Source organism: Eumetopias jubatus, unplaced genomic scaffold (assembly GCF_037043125.1).
Source record: "Eumetopias jubatus isolate StellerSeaLion01/CBP00866 unplaced genomic scaffold, mEumJub1_p1.0 scaffold_9, whole genome shotgun sequence".
NCBI lineage: Eukaryota > Metazoa > Chordata > Mammalia > Carnivora > Otariidae > Eumetopias > Eumetopias jubatus.
This window is the reverse complement of record NW_028274815.1, coordinates 75,774,836-75,789,852: the sequence shown is the minus strand read 5'-3', so window position 1 is coordinate 75,789,852 and position 15,017 is coordinate 75,774,836. Positions and strand designations below refer to the sequence as shown.

General features: G+C 40.9%; 1 long non-coding RNA gene across 4 annotated transcripts in view; it reads left to right on the top strand.

Moving 5' to 3' along the window:
• The window catches only part of LOC114209850 (uncharacterized), a 60,556-nt gene that overhangs the window by 18,397 nt on the left and 27,142 nt on the right, over positions 1–15,017 (top strand). For 3 of the 4 annotated variants that reach the window (XR_015768964.1, XR_003609431.2, XR_003609433.2), the window contains 3 exons: positions 8,189–8,309; positions 13,756–13,869; positions 13,963–14,056. This is a non-coding gene — a long non-coding RNA (uncharacterized LOC114209850). Of the gene's footprint in view, positions 1–8,188; positions 8,310–13,755; positions 13,870–13,962 lie in introns of all 4 variants that reach the window. The other variant, XR_003609432.2, reaches the window with a different exon arrangement.

The following is a 15,017-nucleotide window of genomic DNA, read 5'->3' as shown; positions in this document are numbered from 1 at the left end:
GCCTGAGAATGAGCAGAGGTTACCTGGCAAGAGAAGGGGAAATGCAATGCAGGCAGAAGTCCTGAGTAATAAAAACGGTCTAATTGGAAGTCTACGTGTATTTTGTTAAAGCTCAACAATGACCGTAGCAGTTGTTTAAAAGTTAGATCTATAAGAGATTTTGCATTTTAACAATGCCCTTCACCCATACACCAACAGGGACACACATGCAGTTGAGTAAGTTCTGTTTATTGTTGCAGCAAAACACACCGTGAGGAACTATGGGATGTCCCAGCAAGAGGGTGTTAGAAAGAACCTACTTGGTTTGGATTTGGGCTGTAGTTGGGTAATTTGGGGGAGGATCTAAGGAAACAAGGGCTCACTCTGGATTAGGTGCTACTAGAAAATGGAACAATTCTGTGATTGGACACCTCAATAAATCTTATCTATGGAAGCGGGTGGGGACTAATCAAAGCTAAAGCAGTAATTGGTAAAGCAGTCAAGTGTGTTAGCCGGGAGAGTGAGCTATCTGGTACTTGGTGTTGTGCAAGTGACCATGTCTGAAGTTGTGCAAGATGTTTATGTCCAGCAAGAGAACGACATAGCTTAGCTGTTATCACATCAGTTTGTAATGCATTGAACCTGCTGCATTTGATCTGTTTCTGGAGATTGGAGCCTGGCTTTTTTTTTTTTTCTCCTCTCTTACTATCATCATCTAGAATTGCTGGTTCAGAACATGCCACCCCATAATATGCTGCTTTGACATTATTTTGAGCTGAAGTCTCTTGGGGAACAGCAGGTACAGGAAGGGCTCTCTGACCTTCCCCTTTCTACCTAAATCAGGTCATAAAATTTCCTCTCCCTGGATCAGGAAGAGAAGAACATTTTTATCACAGGAGACTGGGAATTAATGCCAAAATGAATCTGGACAAACAAACCTAAAGTAACCCTGATCTTCCATTAGTTTCCTTCATGTATTTGTCAGTTACTGTCCCACAATTTACTGTCCCTAGCCCAAACCCCTTTGTCTTGTCACCTCTTCACAAATTTGTAATTTCTTTGTTTAAAAAGTATATAAGCTCGGGGTGCCTGGGTGGCTCAGTTGGTTAAGCATCTGCCTTCAGCTCAGGTCGTGATCCCAGGGTCCTGGGATTGAGTCCCATGGGCTCCCTGCTCAGCTGGGAGTCTGCTTCTCCCTCTTCCTCTGCCTGCCACTCTGCCTACTTGTGCTCCTTCTCTCTCTCTGTCAAATAAATAAAGTCTTTTAAAAAATAATAAAATACCTTTCTTAAAAGTAAAAAAATTAAAAGCATATAAGCTCTCAGTCTTCAGTGCTTCTGTGGGTCTTCATTTTCCATGTATACTTTCCTGTGTGCACATAAAAATATTAAATAAGATGTGTGTGCTTTTCTCCTATTAATCTATCTTATGTCAGTTTAATTCTTGGGCCCAGCCACAGACCCTAAAACGGTAGAAGGGAGTTTTTCCTCAATAATTTTTTTCCAACTTTTTCCTGCAAAAATTGGTTTTTAAGCAATACCAATTTAGACTGAAAAATTTCCTATAGGCAGTGCATCAGATAGCCCATTGCTGCCTCCACCCAGGACAGAGTGCTGTCATTGTTCCCCTCTTGCTTCACCACTGCTTGTCCATGGAGAAGGAATAGTTAATTCTGTTGGATCAAGGGCTGAAGGGCATGAGAAAATAGATGACAGGTTGGTATGAGTGAGTCTAGTGAGTCAAGTTAAGGCAATTAAACTACATCTCAAGACAGTGTAGAACCATTGAAAGATTTTAAGTGAGGGTTACAGATTTGTAGAAATTTGTACTTATTGGGGAGGATGTTGGGACTAGAGGAACCTTTTGCAATAATTCAGGCAAGAGATAATGATGAGTTGAACTAAGGCATTGGAGAGGTGAGTGCAGATTTTAGAGAGGATGAAAAGTAGGATCACCACGCCTTAGTGGTAGGATATAGATGAGAGCGTCTCAAGGATGCCTTCTCCTTAAGTAGGAGGGTTGTTGTTGAGGCTATTGTCCAAAGCCAGGGTGCACTAGCAGTCAGGGTTTGGGTTGAAATGGGAGAAATGGGAGAAGTGGGAGAAATGATGAGCTCAATCTCGGATATATTAAGTTTAAAGTTCCCATGGGACATTCAAGTAAAATATCTACCAGGCAGTGGGTAACAGAGTCAGGATCTCAGAAGAGAACTCTGAACTGGAGAAACATTAATTAATTCATTAGACGACTATTGCTTTGCATCTACTGTATACCACCCATAGTCCTAATGGAGGAAAATGAAATTCCTATCTTTACTGACAAGCAAATAATATGTCACATGGTGATAGATTCTAGGGAGGAAAATCAAACAGAGACAGGGATATGGAGAGTTAGTAGAAGACAAGGTCAGAAATACAGGTTTAGATTTAATTCCTCAGCTCCAGGAATTTATGAGAAATGCAAATTCTCAGACTTCTCAAGAAATGTCCAAGATCCAGTCTCTGATGGCATGGTTCTATTTAGATCCAGAACAGAGTCTACTCTAGTGTTTGCCAAACTTCCTAGATGATAAAAATCATCTGGGGGTACTTGTTGAAATTATATAAACTCCTGCCCCCCTAATTAATTAGAGTTTCTTGGAGAGGGGCCTGGGAACTTGTATTTTATTTTATTTTATTTTTTAAAGATTTTATTCATTAGAGAGAGAGAGACAGCCAGAGAGGGAACACAAGCAGGGGGAATGGGAGAGGAAGAAGCAGGCTTCCTGCAGAGCAGGGAGCCTGACATGGGGTTCAATCCCAGGACCCTGGGATCATGACCTGAGCCAAAGGTAGATGCTTAATGACTGAGCCACCCAGGTGCCCCTGGAACTTGTATTTTAATATGTGCCTTAGGGGATTCTTGTCATCAGGGAAGCCTGGGAAATACTGCTCTTTTCCTTTTCTTTAGAAGGGCAGCTTTATATTAGATAATTTAGTAAGTAGCTTAAGGGTACCTTGTTAGTGGTTGATGAAAAGAATAAAGCTAGATCACTCTATCTATCAAGGTAAAATCCTGATGAGTCAAAGATTTAACCATAAAAACACAAATCCATAAGAAGTGATAGAGGAAAACAGATGAAATTTTAAAAAAATGTGATTTGCAATAGAGAAGATTTTGAGCTTTCTAAGTTTCAAAATATAAAATCACAAGGTAGTAAGGAAAAGATTAATATATATGCTTGGATATAACAAATTTCAAAACATGCAAATTAAAAAATGACCACAAAGTTAAAGCAAACTTGAAAAATATTTGCAACCCAATGGCTGACAGAAGGTTGTGTTAAATTGTTAAAAAAAAAAAAGATGAATAATCCTATTAAAAAAGGGAAAGGATATGCATCAAAAGATAGTCCACAGAAAAAGAAATATAAACATGAAATCTCACTCAGAATTAAAGTAAATCAAACCAATGAGATGTTAGGTTTTTTGTTGTTTTTTTTTCTCTTTGTTTTTGTCTACCAGGAGGTTGTCTCGCTCAATTAGACCTTTAGGCTTCTTTACTAACGTGTGTGTGTGTAATATAATTTTAAAGATTTATTTATTTGATTTTTTTAAGATTGTATTTATTTATTTGAGAGAGAGAATGAGAGAGAGAGAGAGCACATGAGAGGGGGGAAGGTCAGAGGGAGAAGCAGACTCCCTGCCGAGCAGGGAGCCCAATGTGGGACCCGATCCTGGGGCTCCAGGATCATGACCTGAGCCGAAGGCAGTCGCTTAACCAACTGAGCCACAGAGACAGCGAGAGAGGGAACACAAACAGGGGGAGTGGGAGAGGGAGAAGCAGGCTTCCCACAGAGCAGGGATCATAACCTGAGCTGAAGGCAGATGCTTAATGACTGAGCCACCCAGGCGTCCCACTAATGTATATTTTTAAGGCCAAGATGACAATGAGGTTTTCAGTTTTTTCTCACTTTAACATTTGTTGTTGCCATGTTAAATCACATCACTTGAATGCCTTGATTGTTCCATACATTTGGGTTACATTATATTCAAAATTATATTTTGAGGAGTATTATGTACCTGCAAGTGGGTGCTGTCTGGATAGGTGGGGTGACCACTTTAGGTTTCCTTAAATTTCCTAAAGGGCAGTGATTCTCAAGCCGTGGTCCCCAGACTAGCAGCAACAGGATTACCTGGGAATTTGTGAGACATACAGATTCTCAGGCTCCTTCCCAGGCCCACAGAATCAGAAATTCTGGGGTTGGATTATATCAATCTATGTTTTAACAAGCCTCCAGGTGACTCTGATATCAGCTTAAGCTTGAGAACCACTGCCTAAGAGGATCCTTATCCTGTCTTCAACTTGGCCAATCATGTCATCATATGGGTCTGCACTTAAGTGGCAACTTAGAATGCTTGTATGTGTTTGGGAATATAACCTTGAATTCACTACTACTTAGTACTACTTTTTATAGATATTGCCCAATTGTCTTTCAGAATAGGTGCACTAATTTGCACTGATGAATAACTGTTTCCCTACATCCTTAGTCAGTGCTGATCCAAAATTCAGCTTAGGAAAATAGTGATGGGGAGTGATCTACAGCACTTCATCCAAGGCTCGATTCTCTGAATTTATACATTAATCTAAGTTAGGATGGTGGCTTCCAGAAGTGTTCTGCTGAACCTCAGAGGCAGCCAGGATGGGTGGGGAGGGACAGGAGATGGAAGGAACAGGGCTTCACTTTCCCTTTCAACCAGAACTGGTCCAGCTCAATTGGTTTTAAGAGTTGGGACTCCGTGCGAGATTTCATTTTTAACAAAGGCTGCTGTTAAAGAAAGTTTGAAAATTAAAGGCTTGGTTGTCATAAACCAGAGTACTTGGAATATATGGTTTTGACCATCCATATGTTTACTTTGAAAAAAATCTAATTCATCAATATCAAGAGGCATTAGTTTTTTAAAACAACCTGTGGAAAGGGGCACCTGGGTGGCTTAGTCAGTTGGGTGGCTGACTCTTGGTTTCAGCTCAGGTCATGATCTCATGGGTCATGGGTTCAAGCCCCATGTTGGGGAGTCTGCTTGAAGGTTCTCTCCCTCTGCCCCTCCTCGTGCTCAAAGCACAGACACACACACACACACACACACACACACAGTCTCTCTCTCTCTCTCAAATAAAATAAATAAATCTTAAAAACCTGTAGAAAGGGCGCCTGGGTGGCTCAGTTGGTTAAGCAACTGCCTTCGGCTCAGGTCATGATCCTGGAGTCCCAGGATCGAGTCCCACACCGGGCTCCCTGCTCAGCAGGGAGTCTGCTTCTCCCTCTGACCCTCTTCCCTCTCGTGCTCTCTATCTCTCATTCTCTCTCTCTCAGATAAATAAATAAAATCTTAAAAAAAAAAACCTTATAGAAAAATGTAGTATTTGCTGATATACTGTGAGGATGCTCCATAACACAGTGCAGTGTCCCCTTTATGAGGACCCATGGAACAAAATGCTTATGTCTCAGAACCATAAATTTTGTGCTTCTATTTAACAAATTGTTTACTTTTATTTCAGGAACACTGTGAAACATATGCAGTGTTCTGTTTTCCTTTTTGCACTGACTGTAGGAAATCTTAGAACCAAATTTTATGTTCTACTTTGTTTGCTGCCCTTGTTCCACACCCTTTGCCTAGACTTTCTGTTAATTTTTTCAATGTATATTTTACCGAGGTGTCTTAAGTTCATTTTCAGATAAAGAGGAATGTGAGTAAATAAATAAGTAAATAGGAAATTATAAGTATTTGAGTAGTAGTGGAAATTGAGGCAGTGAATGAGATCACCCAGGGAGAGTGGGCCAAAAGGGAAGAGACAAGGACCAAGGACAGAAGCCCCCTCCACCCCCACAGAATAGCAAATGTGTGTGATTGGCTAAGGAAGGAGAAACCAGAGAAAGAGAACTAGCAAAAGAGAGCACTTGTAGAAAGAGGAAGTGGTCAGTTGTGTTCAAGAGTAGAAAGGGGTCCCATAAGATAAAGACTGAAAAATAGTCATTGGATTTAGCAACAAGGAAGTCAGTGGGGACCTTTGCAAGAGTTTCAGCAGAGGTGTGTAGAGATGGGCTACATGGCATGGGTTGACAGCATGGGTTGAGGAGGAATTGGGAAAAGAAGTCATACTGATAAACCTCGCAAAAGGTTGGCTAGGAAAAGAATTAGCGAAGAAGATGGCTAAAGGGGGATATAGGATGGGAAGGGGGCAGTTTATCGTAGTTTTTAAAGATAGGTAGATACAGGGGCACCCCCGCCCCCACTTGCTCGCTCTCATAAATAAATAAATAAATCTTTAAAAAAAATAAAGATAGGTAAATAGAAATATGTTTCTATGCTGAAGGAAAAGTTCCAGTAGGGAGAGAGGTTAAAAGTACAGAAAAGGAGAAAAGACAGCAATTGGTGGAGGAATATCCTGGATGAGTGGGGAGGGGTAGAAAGCGTGGCAATGGGTAGAGGCCTGGAGAGAGGAGGGAAGATGTAGGTCACTGAAGCTGGGGCATCAAGGAAACATTTTTGCTCCCAAATTACAACCACTTAGAAAAATATGGTCACAAAAAAGGTGAAAAGTATATCCTAATACTTCAGAGAAGCTAAAAGAAATCGAGAAAATGATAGAAGAGTTAAAAGAATGGTAACTTTGAGAAAAATTTGGAAATGAGTTGATAGACCTAGGAAAGAATTAGAAATAAAGGGAAAGAGATTTATTTCAGAAATAAAGGCTAAATTAGGAAAACTCAAAAGAGAAGAAGCACAGTAGACAAATGACTGAAGAGAAATAGTAGAAAGGAAGAAAGATATTTTTTGAAAAGGAATATAGGCCAAACCAAAGTAAAAACATAAAATGACTTCCTGTGGGAGAGGGAAGGATTAAGGTGGGAGGATCGGGGATCGTTAGAATTCTCTGAATATACGTTGTTCTGCAGACTGAACTGCAGCCATCTGAGTATGTTACACAGTAATAAAGTATTTATTTATTGATTGATTTCACAGAGAGAGACACAGCCAGAAAGGGAACACAAGCAGGGGGAGTGGGAGAGGGAGAAGCAGGCTTCCCGCCGAGCAGGGAGCCCGATGCAGGGCTCCATCCCAGGACCCTGGGATCATGACCTGAGCCGAAGGCAGACGCCTAACGACTGAGCCACCCAGGTGCCCCAAAATATTTATTTTTTTAAGGTTTTATTTATTTGAGAGAGAGAGCAGGAGCATGGGGAGGGGCAGAAGGAGAGGGAGAAGCAGACTCCCCATTGAGCAGGGAGCCCGACTCGGGGCTTGATCCTAGGGTCCTGAGATCATGACCCGAGTCAAAGGCAGACACTTAACCGACTGAGCCACCCAGGCGCCCCAAAACAAAATATTTTAAAGGCAATCCTGAAAATAAAAAATAGAACACACACACACACACACACACACACTAGTTTGATTTAATCTCTCTGAAGTTTTCAATGTTCAATGTTGGTAATCCTAGTAAAGTCCTCCCTGTTTCAATCTTGTTTGTTCCTATGGAAAGTCAAAGAAGAATTGAACACTCTCCTCATAATAGACTTTTTGCGTTGCAAGGGAGCGAATAGAACTTCCCTTATCCTGGGCCAAGTGACCTCCATTCCTCTTCGCCTTTCTCTGAGGTCCAGTTTAGCTTGCTTCCCAAACTTTCCCTTGATACTTAACAGTTTTGTTAAGATTCCCTAGGTTCAAGCCTGAGATAGAGGTGGGTCCAATTCATGGCAAGCCCATTTAAATTTGGCTTTCTCTCACAGTGACCTGAGGCAAGGGCATCACCAGGAGAGTAAAGAATAATCAAAGTAGCTTGGAAATTGCCAGAGTGATTGGGGAGATTCCAGGACATATTAATTTTTCTGTGGGTATTGCTTATTCTCTTAGTTTGTTTGTCAAGACCCCAAGTGATTTGGCCAATTGGATGTCAGCTACGTCTGGAAGGAAGTGTGGCCTTGTTGAGGAGGGGCAGTTTTCAAGGCTAATAGCCGAAGGCCAGATTCCAGCAGCTTTCCCAGCTACTGGAGGAGTAAGTCCTTCCTTCCTGAAGGGGGTGTGGACAACACATTATAGCATCCCCTAGAACTCCCCGGAATTGTGGAGGCTCAGCCAATGTCAAGACTTTAACCCAAATGATTATTGTCCCATTCTGTCCATTTCCCATGACTTATCAGTCTGTATTTGTCCATCTTGGTTTATTTCAGAGCATGGCAAACCTGCCAGAGTAATTGAAATGCAAAGAGAAGAGGTCTTGTCTGGAAGAATAAGCCATCTGACTGGAGAGAAGAGCAAAAGAGGAAATCGTAGAAGGACCCCATTGTCATGGTTGGTTGGCTTACGGTGGGGATGAAATCAGAACCGTGTGATGGATCCACTTTAGGTCATTGAGAATGGCTAGTGAGCAGGTGCCATGTTAGTTCTGGATCACATTTAAAGGTCATCCATGCATGATTCTTCTATCTACTCTTCATTTTAGATACACTAAGAAATCACTGTGTGGCAGGTGGGAGTTAAGAACATGCCCTCCCTCCTTGACCGGCCTTGTTCCCCCCAGCTGCTCCTCAGGGCCCCACTGTTGTAACCCAGGGCCTCTAGTGCAAGCCGAGAGATTAAGAATGAGGAAGAAAGTATCTTTTAAAAATGAAGATAATATTCCCATTCTCTGCTCACCCTGGAGGCTTATTCTGAAAATCATAGTGATTTAACTTGTTAGCGGTTTAATTCACTTTTAAAAGATTAACCAGACTAATTATTCATCAGATTTCACCACCTTTGTCAGCCTCAATAAGGATCCTTTGTTACAATGATTAATGTGTTTTAATTGCAACTTCTCTCAGAGCAATAATTCGATCGCACAGTATTTGCCGAATCTATGGAAATCTTGGAAATGCTTTGACAGCTGAGCTATTCTTGGGAAATGAAAGTAAAGGAATATATATAACTAACAAAAAGTGTTTTATAGCATATCATTAATATGGATTTTCCCACTCTGACAGACCTTGCTCTACCCCAGTCTGTGAAGCCACTTGCTGTGTACATCAATTTGCCATCCAGAAGCTCTGAGGAGCTAGAGATCAGTTAACACAGGTTACAACTTCCTCCGAGTTGGTGCCCTCCGACATATGCCAGTCATGATAATAATCGAAGCAAACATACATAGGTCCCAGGGAAAGTTAACCAGCTGGCCAGTATCCATAAATCATCATCCAGTTAAGAGGCTGGATCCTGCGTTGATCATTCTGTTTTCTACCCAATGCTGCATCTTCATTCATTTAACTGGTGGCTGCTGTCCAAGTTAGAGATTTTTACAATATCAAAAAGATGTTTGTAGACACTAGCAGAGAAAGTGTATGTGGCCAATACTAATTTTGAACGTAAAATGTATTTTAATGGTATTTTTGAAGCACAGTGGTTCTAGGACCTTTGGAGTCAGACAAATCTGGACTTGATTCTTGACTCTACCACTTACTAGGTGTGAGAACTTGGGGGGGAAATCAGCAGTATCTAGCCTCCCTGAGCCTCTGTTTCCTCATCCCTTAAACTGGTATAAAAATACCCACCTCGCAGTGAAGATTAAAATGAGGTCTTATATGTAAGACCGAGTATGCTATCTGGACTGTAGTAAGCTTTCAAGGAGTTATGTCTGCAACAGCAGTAGGTCTTTCCAGTTTAAGAGAATCATATGTACACGAGCTTCTCTGGGCCTTACAGTAACCCGGAGACAAGCAGGAAAGGTGTGCTGCTGCTTTGATTTTTTGCAGACGAGAAAACTGGGCACAGAAGTGTGCTAATCTTGATAAATATGTCCTCTCTGCTCATCTGCTCATTTTAGCACAAAGGTGCTCTAAAACCCATGGATGTCGGCTCCCATTCCAGTGCTTTTTCCACTGCATCCTAGAGGCACTGAGTGAGTAGAGCAGTTGGGCACAAAATGACCGATTCCTTATCTGTTGGCAAATACTAGCCCCTCTGTTGGGATATATACATCAACAATAGCTGACAGAGCCAACCATTACCTCATTTAGTGGATCTAGCAAGGCTGGGAGGTAAATATCCCCACCAACCCCATGTCACAGCTGAGGACACTGATCACTTAGAGATAGGAAATAACTTGCCTGACAGATTTAAACCTGGGTTTGTGCAACTCCAGTGTCTGGGTTTTAACCATACACTATTCTGCCTCCTGCAGTACCACTTTACAAAATACTATTTTTTCAAAGGGAGTGTTTTGAGACCTCTGAGGTCTGTATGGTAACCAATTACCATTCTTTAAATTCCTGCCTTAGGGGGCACCTGGCCCATGCAACTCTTGATCTTGGAGTTGTGAGTTCAAGCCCCACATTCAGCGGAGGAGTGCCTACTTAGGAAAAACAAAACAAAAAAAGATTAAAAAATAAATTAAAAAAAGATTAAAAAAATAAAAAATAAATTACTGATCCTTAGTGGATCAGGCACCATGACTCAAAAATGTCTTTAACTCCTGAACCAGAGTTTGGGAATACTGTTTTTCCTTCACTTGAGGAACAGCATTTGCTGGGAAAAGGGTTTATAGGATCAAATACTAGAAAGCAAATTCTTCCTTGGGTGTTCATCATGCATGTTTACATAACAAAGGTGCTGAAAAATACCACGGTTAAAAAAAAATGCTTAATTGTGTTAAACCTGGTTCCTAAACTTACTTGACCACAGAACCCTTCCTTTTAGTTACAGTCATTAAGAACCTATGGAAACCAACTCTTTAAGTGTTTTTCTTTTTAATTTTTTTATTAACATATAATAATTACTTGTTTCAGGGGTACAGGTCTGTGATTCATCAGTCTTACACAATTCACAGTGCTCACCATAGCACATACCCTCCCCAGTGTCCATCACCCAGCCACCCCATCCCTCCCACCCCCCACCACTCCAGCAACCCTCAGTTTGTTTCCTGAGATTAAGAGTCTCTTATAGTTTGTCTCCCTCTCTGGTTTCGTCTTGTTTCATTTTTCCCTCCCTTGCCCTATGATCCTCTGTTTTGTTTCTCAAATTCCTCATATCAGTGAGATCATATGATACTTGTCTTTCTCTGATTGACTTATTTCGCTTAGCATAATACCCTCTAGTTCATCCACGTCGTTGCAAATGGCAAGATTTCATTTTTGTGTTGGCTGCATAATATTCCATTATATATATACCACATCTTCTTTATCCATTCATCTGTTGATGGACATCTGGGCTCTTTCCTTGGCTATTGTGGACATTGCTGCTATAAACATTGGGGTGCACATGCCCCTTCAGATCACTACGTTTGTATCTTTGGAGTAAATACCCAGTAGTGCAATTGCTAGGTCGTAGGATAGCTCTATTTTCAACTTTTTGAGGAACCTCCATACTGTTTTCCAGAGTGGCTGCACCAGCTTTCATTCCCACCAACAGTGTAGGAAGGTTACCCTTTTTCCACATCCTCGCCATCTGTCATTTCCTGACTTAATTTTAGCCATTCTGACTGGTGTGAGGTGTTATCTCATTGAGGTTTTGATTTGTATGTCCCTGATGTCGAGTGATGTTGAGCACTTTTTCATGTGTCTGTTGGCCATTTGGATGTCTTCTTTGCAGAAATATCTGTTCATGTTTTCTGCCCATTTCTTTTTTTTTTTAAGTCAAAATGCATTTTATTTATTTTTTATTTTTTTACTATGTTATGTTAATCACCACACATTACATCATTAGTTTTTGATGTAGTGTTCCATGATTCATTGTTTGTGTATAACACCCAGTGCTCCATGCAGAATGTGCCCTCTTTAATATCCATCACCAGGCTAACCCATCCCCCCACCCCCCTCCCCTCTAGAACCCTCAGTTTGTTTCTCAGAGTCCATAGTCTCTCATGGTTCGTCTCCCCCTCCAGTTTCCCCCTCTTCATTCTTCCCCTCCTGTACCTCTGAAACAAATAATACATTATATGTTAAAAAAAAAAAAAAGAAGACTTCTGCCCATTTCTTGATTGGATTATTTGTTCTTTGGGTGTTGAGTTTGAAGTTCTTTATAGATTCTGGATACTAGCCCTTTATCTGATATGTCATTTGCAAATATCTTCTCCCATTCTGTCAGTTTTCTTTTGGTTTTGTTGACTGTTTCCTTTGCTGTGCAAAAGCCTCTCATCTTGATGAAGTCCCAATAATTCATTTTTGCCCTTGCTTCCCTTGCCTTTGGTGATGTTTCTAGGAAGAAGTTGCTGCAGCTCAGGTCTAAGGGGCCTGTGTTCTCCTCAAGGATTTTGATGGATTCCTGTCTCACATTTAGGTCTTTCATCCGTTTTGAGTTTGTTTTTGTGTGTGGTGTAAGGAAATGGTCCAGTTTCATTCTTCTGCATGTGGCTGTCCAATTTTCCCAACACCATTTGTTGAAGAGACTGTCTTCCTTCCATTGGATATTCTTTCCTGCTTTGTCAAAGATTAGTTGACCATAGAGTTGAGGGTCCATTTCTGGGCTCTCTATTCTGTTCCATTGATCTATATGTCTGTTTTTGTGCCAGTACCATAGTGTCTTGATGATGACAGCTTTGTAATAGAGCTTGAAGTCCGGAATTGTGATGCCACCAGCTTTGCTTTTCTTTTTCAACATTCCTCTGGCTATTCGGGGTCTTTTCTGGTTCCATACAAATTTTAGGATTATTTGTTCCATTTCTTTGAAAAAAGTTGATGGTATTTTGATAGGGATTGCATTAAATGTGTAGATTGCTGTAAGTAGCATAGATGTTTTCACAATATTTGTTCTTCCAATCCATGAGCATGGCACGTTTTTCCATTTCTTTGTGTCTTCCTCAATTTCTTTCATGAGTATTTTATAGTTTTCTGAGTGTAGATTCTTTGCCTCTTTGGTTAGATTTATTCCTAGGTATCTTATGGTTTTGGGTGCAATTGTAAATGGGATCGACTCCTTAATTTCTCTTTCTTCTGTCTTGTTGTTGGTGTATAGGAATGCCACTGATTTCTGTGCATTGATTTTATATCCTGCCACTTTACTGAATTCCTGTATGAGTTCTACAAGTTTTCGGGTGGAGTCTTTTGGGTTTGGAAACCAACTCATAACCAAAGGAAACAAACTGAGGGTAGCTGGAGGGGAGATGGGTGGGGGGATGGGGTAACTGGGTGATGTAATGAGCACTGGGTGTTGTATACAACTGATGAATCCCTGAGCTCTACCTCTGAAACTAATAAGACACTATATGTTAATTAATTGAATTTGGATTTCAAAAAAGAACCTATGGAAACTCATTTAAATAATAATCACAGCCAAATTTATGGTGCACTTAGACTCTGAACTCAGAACTTCACATGTATTCACTCATGATGAGACTCTTATGAAGCAGTTATTTTTAGAATAATCTTACGAGGTAAATGTTTTTATGAAATAACTTTCCCAAGATCACAGATTAATCAGTGGCAGAGCCAGGACCTGAACACAGGGTATCTCTCTCCAGAGCCCATGCTCTTTCAGCTGCCACGGGAGAGCTGATTTAGCTCACCATACTCAAAGTTATGTATTTTTTTTCTATTTTAAATATGGAAGAAGTATGCTATACTACCCCACCAAGGGGGAAAAACCTTGGCAGAACCACCTCTTTGAATCAGACACTCAACATCATCAAATTCCTCTATCTGATATTAATAACTCCAGTTTTTCCCTGTCGTGCTATTTGATTCTTAAAATACTTGATCCAGTTATAGACATCTACTTACATTTTGTGTCAGACACAGAGGTAACATCTTATCTCCATGTCTCTTCCGAGAGAACAGTTGCTTCAGTTTTCCTCCAGGACTAATGCACCAGGATCAGAGATGAGAATTCTCAGAAACAGTCAGGGGATCACCCATCTGAAAGAGGAGACATGCTACTTACCCCGGTAAGGCAAAGGCACGAGCATTTTCTTTTCTTTTCTCTTCATTACTTTTCCTTTCTTTACCTTTATTTTATTTTATTTATTTTTTGGTTTTAGATGGAGCAGTGGTTTGTGCAGTGGGCCTCACTCACATAACTGAAGATCCCCCAGTAGAGAAAAAGGACCGGGAGAAAAGGCCCTATCACAAAAGGTACAGAAAGCCCAAAGAAAGCTTCCAAGTTCTATTGTTGCCGTTCTTCCTTTTGATCCTCTCTCCACAGAGTGGCTTTTTTTTTTTTTTTTTTGAAAGCATACTTTTCCAAGTTGTTACATCAACAAATTTGCACTGATTTCTTTATCCTTGTCATCTAAAGACCACCTTGCTGGCGGATGGTGAACTTTTCCTTCTCGCCAGGCCTGCTGCACTGTCTAATGTCACAAGTGTCTGCTCACATTAGCTCCCAGAGACTGGAGCAGATCCTGCATGGGGCCTTTCCAGCAAGTTGATTTGACAGAATGAGTCCCCGTGCTAGCTCGTGGCACTTATCAGTTAGTCAGCCTTCCTTGGGGAGGAGAATTTAGAGTGCACCATATTCAGTTTCCAAATCAACGGCTGTCCCCTCAGGACGCTGTGTGTTGCATTATTAAAAGAGATGCCTTTGACCACAGCGCCATACTTAAACATTCATCCACATTAAAAAAAAAACAAGGTAGAGTGGGGGAACAGCAAAACAACGCATCACTCCCTTCCCTGTGTTAACGCTTTCTCCCCAGGTTTTGGGTCTCCCTCACTGAATAGTCCTGTAACCTTTATCAGTGAGCATGAATGCTTGTTATTTTTTTGTGAGCCTTGCCTTTATTTTAAAAGGGGTGCTTTTACATTACTTGGAATGGCTGTGAAACCTTCCCCTAAATTGTAAGATCTTGGAGCTAAGATCTCTCTGTTCCCAACATCTGCTTTTCACTGAGCTCCCGTAGCAAAGTCAAATCCAAAAGTCTAGCCGTCAGAAACAGCAGTGACTTTGGTTTATCTGTTACCTGCCTTTCCTGGGAGTTCAAATGAAATGCAAGAATTAGTTCTGAGTTGAAAATGAACAGATCTGAAGCTCACGCTTTAATTATCATAATGTCACATATTTCTAACTTAAAAAAATAAATAAAGTTTATATCCA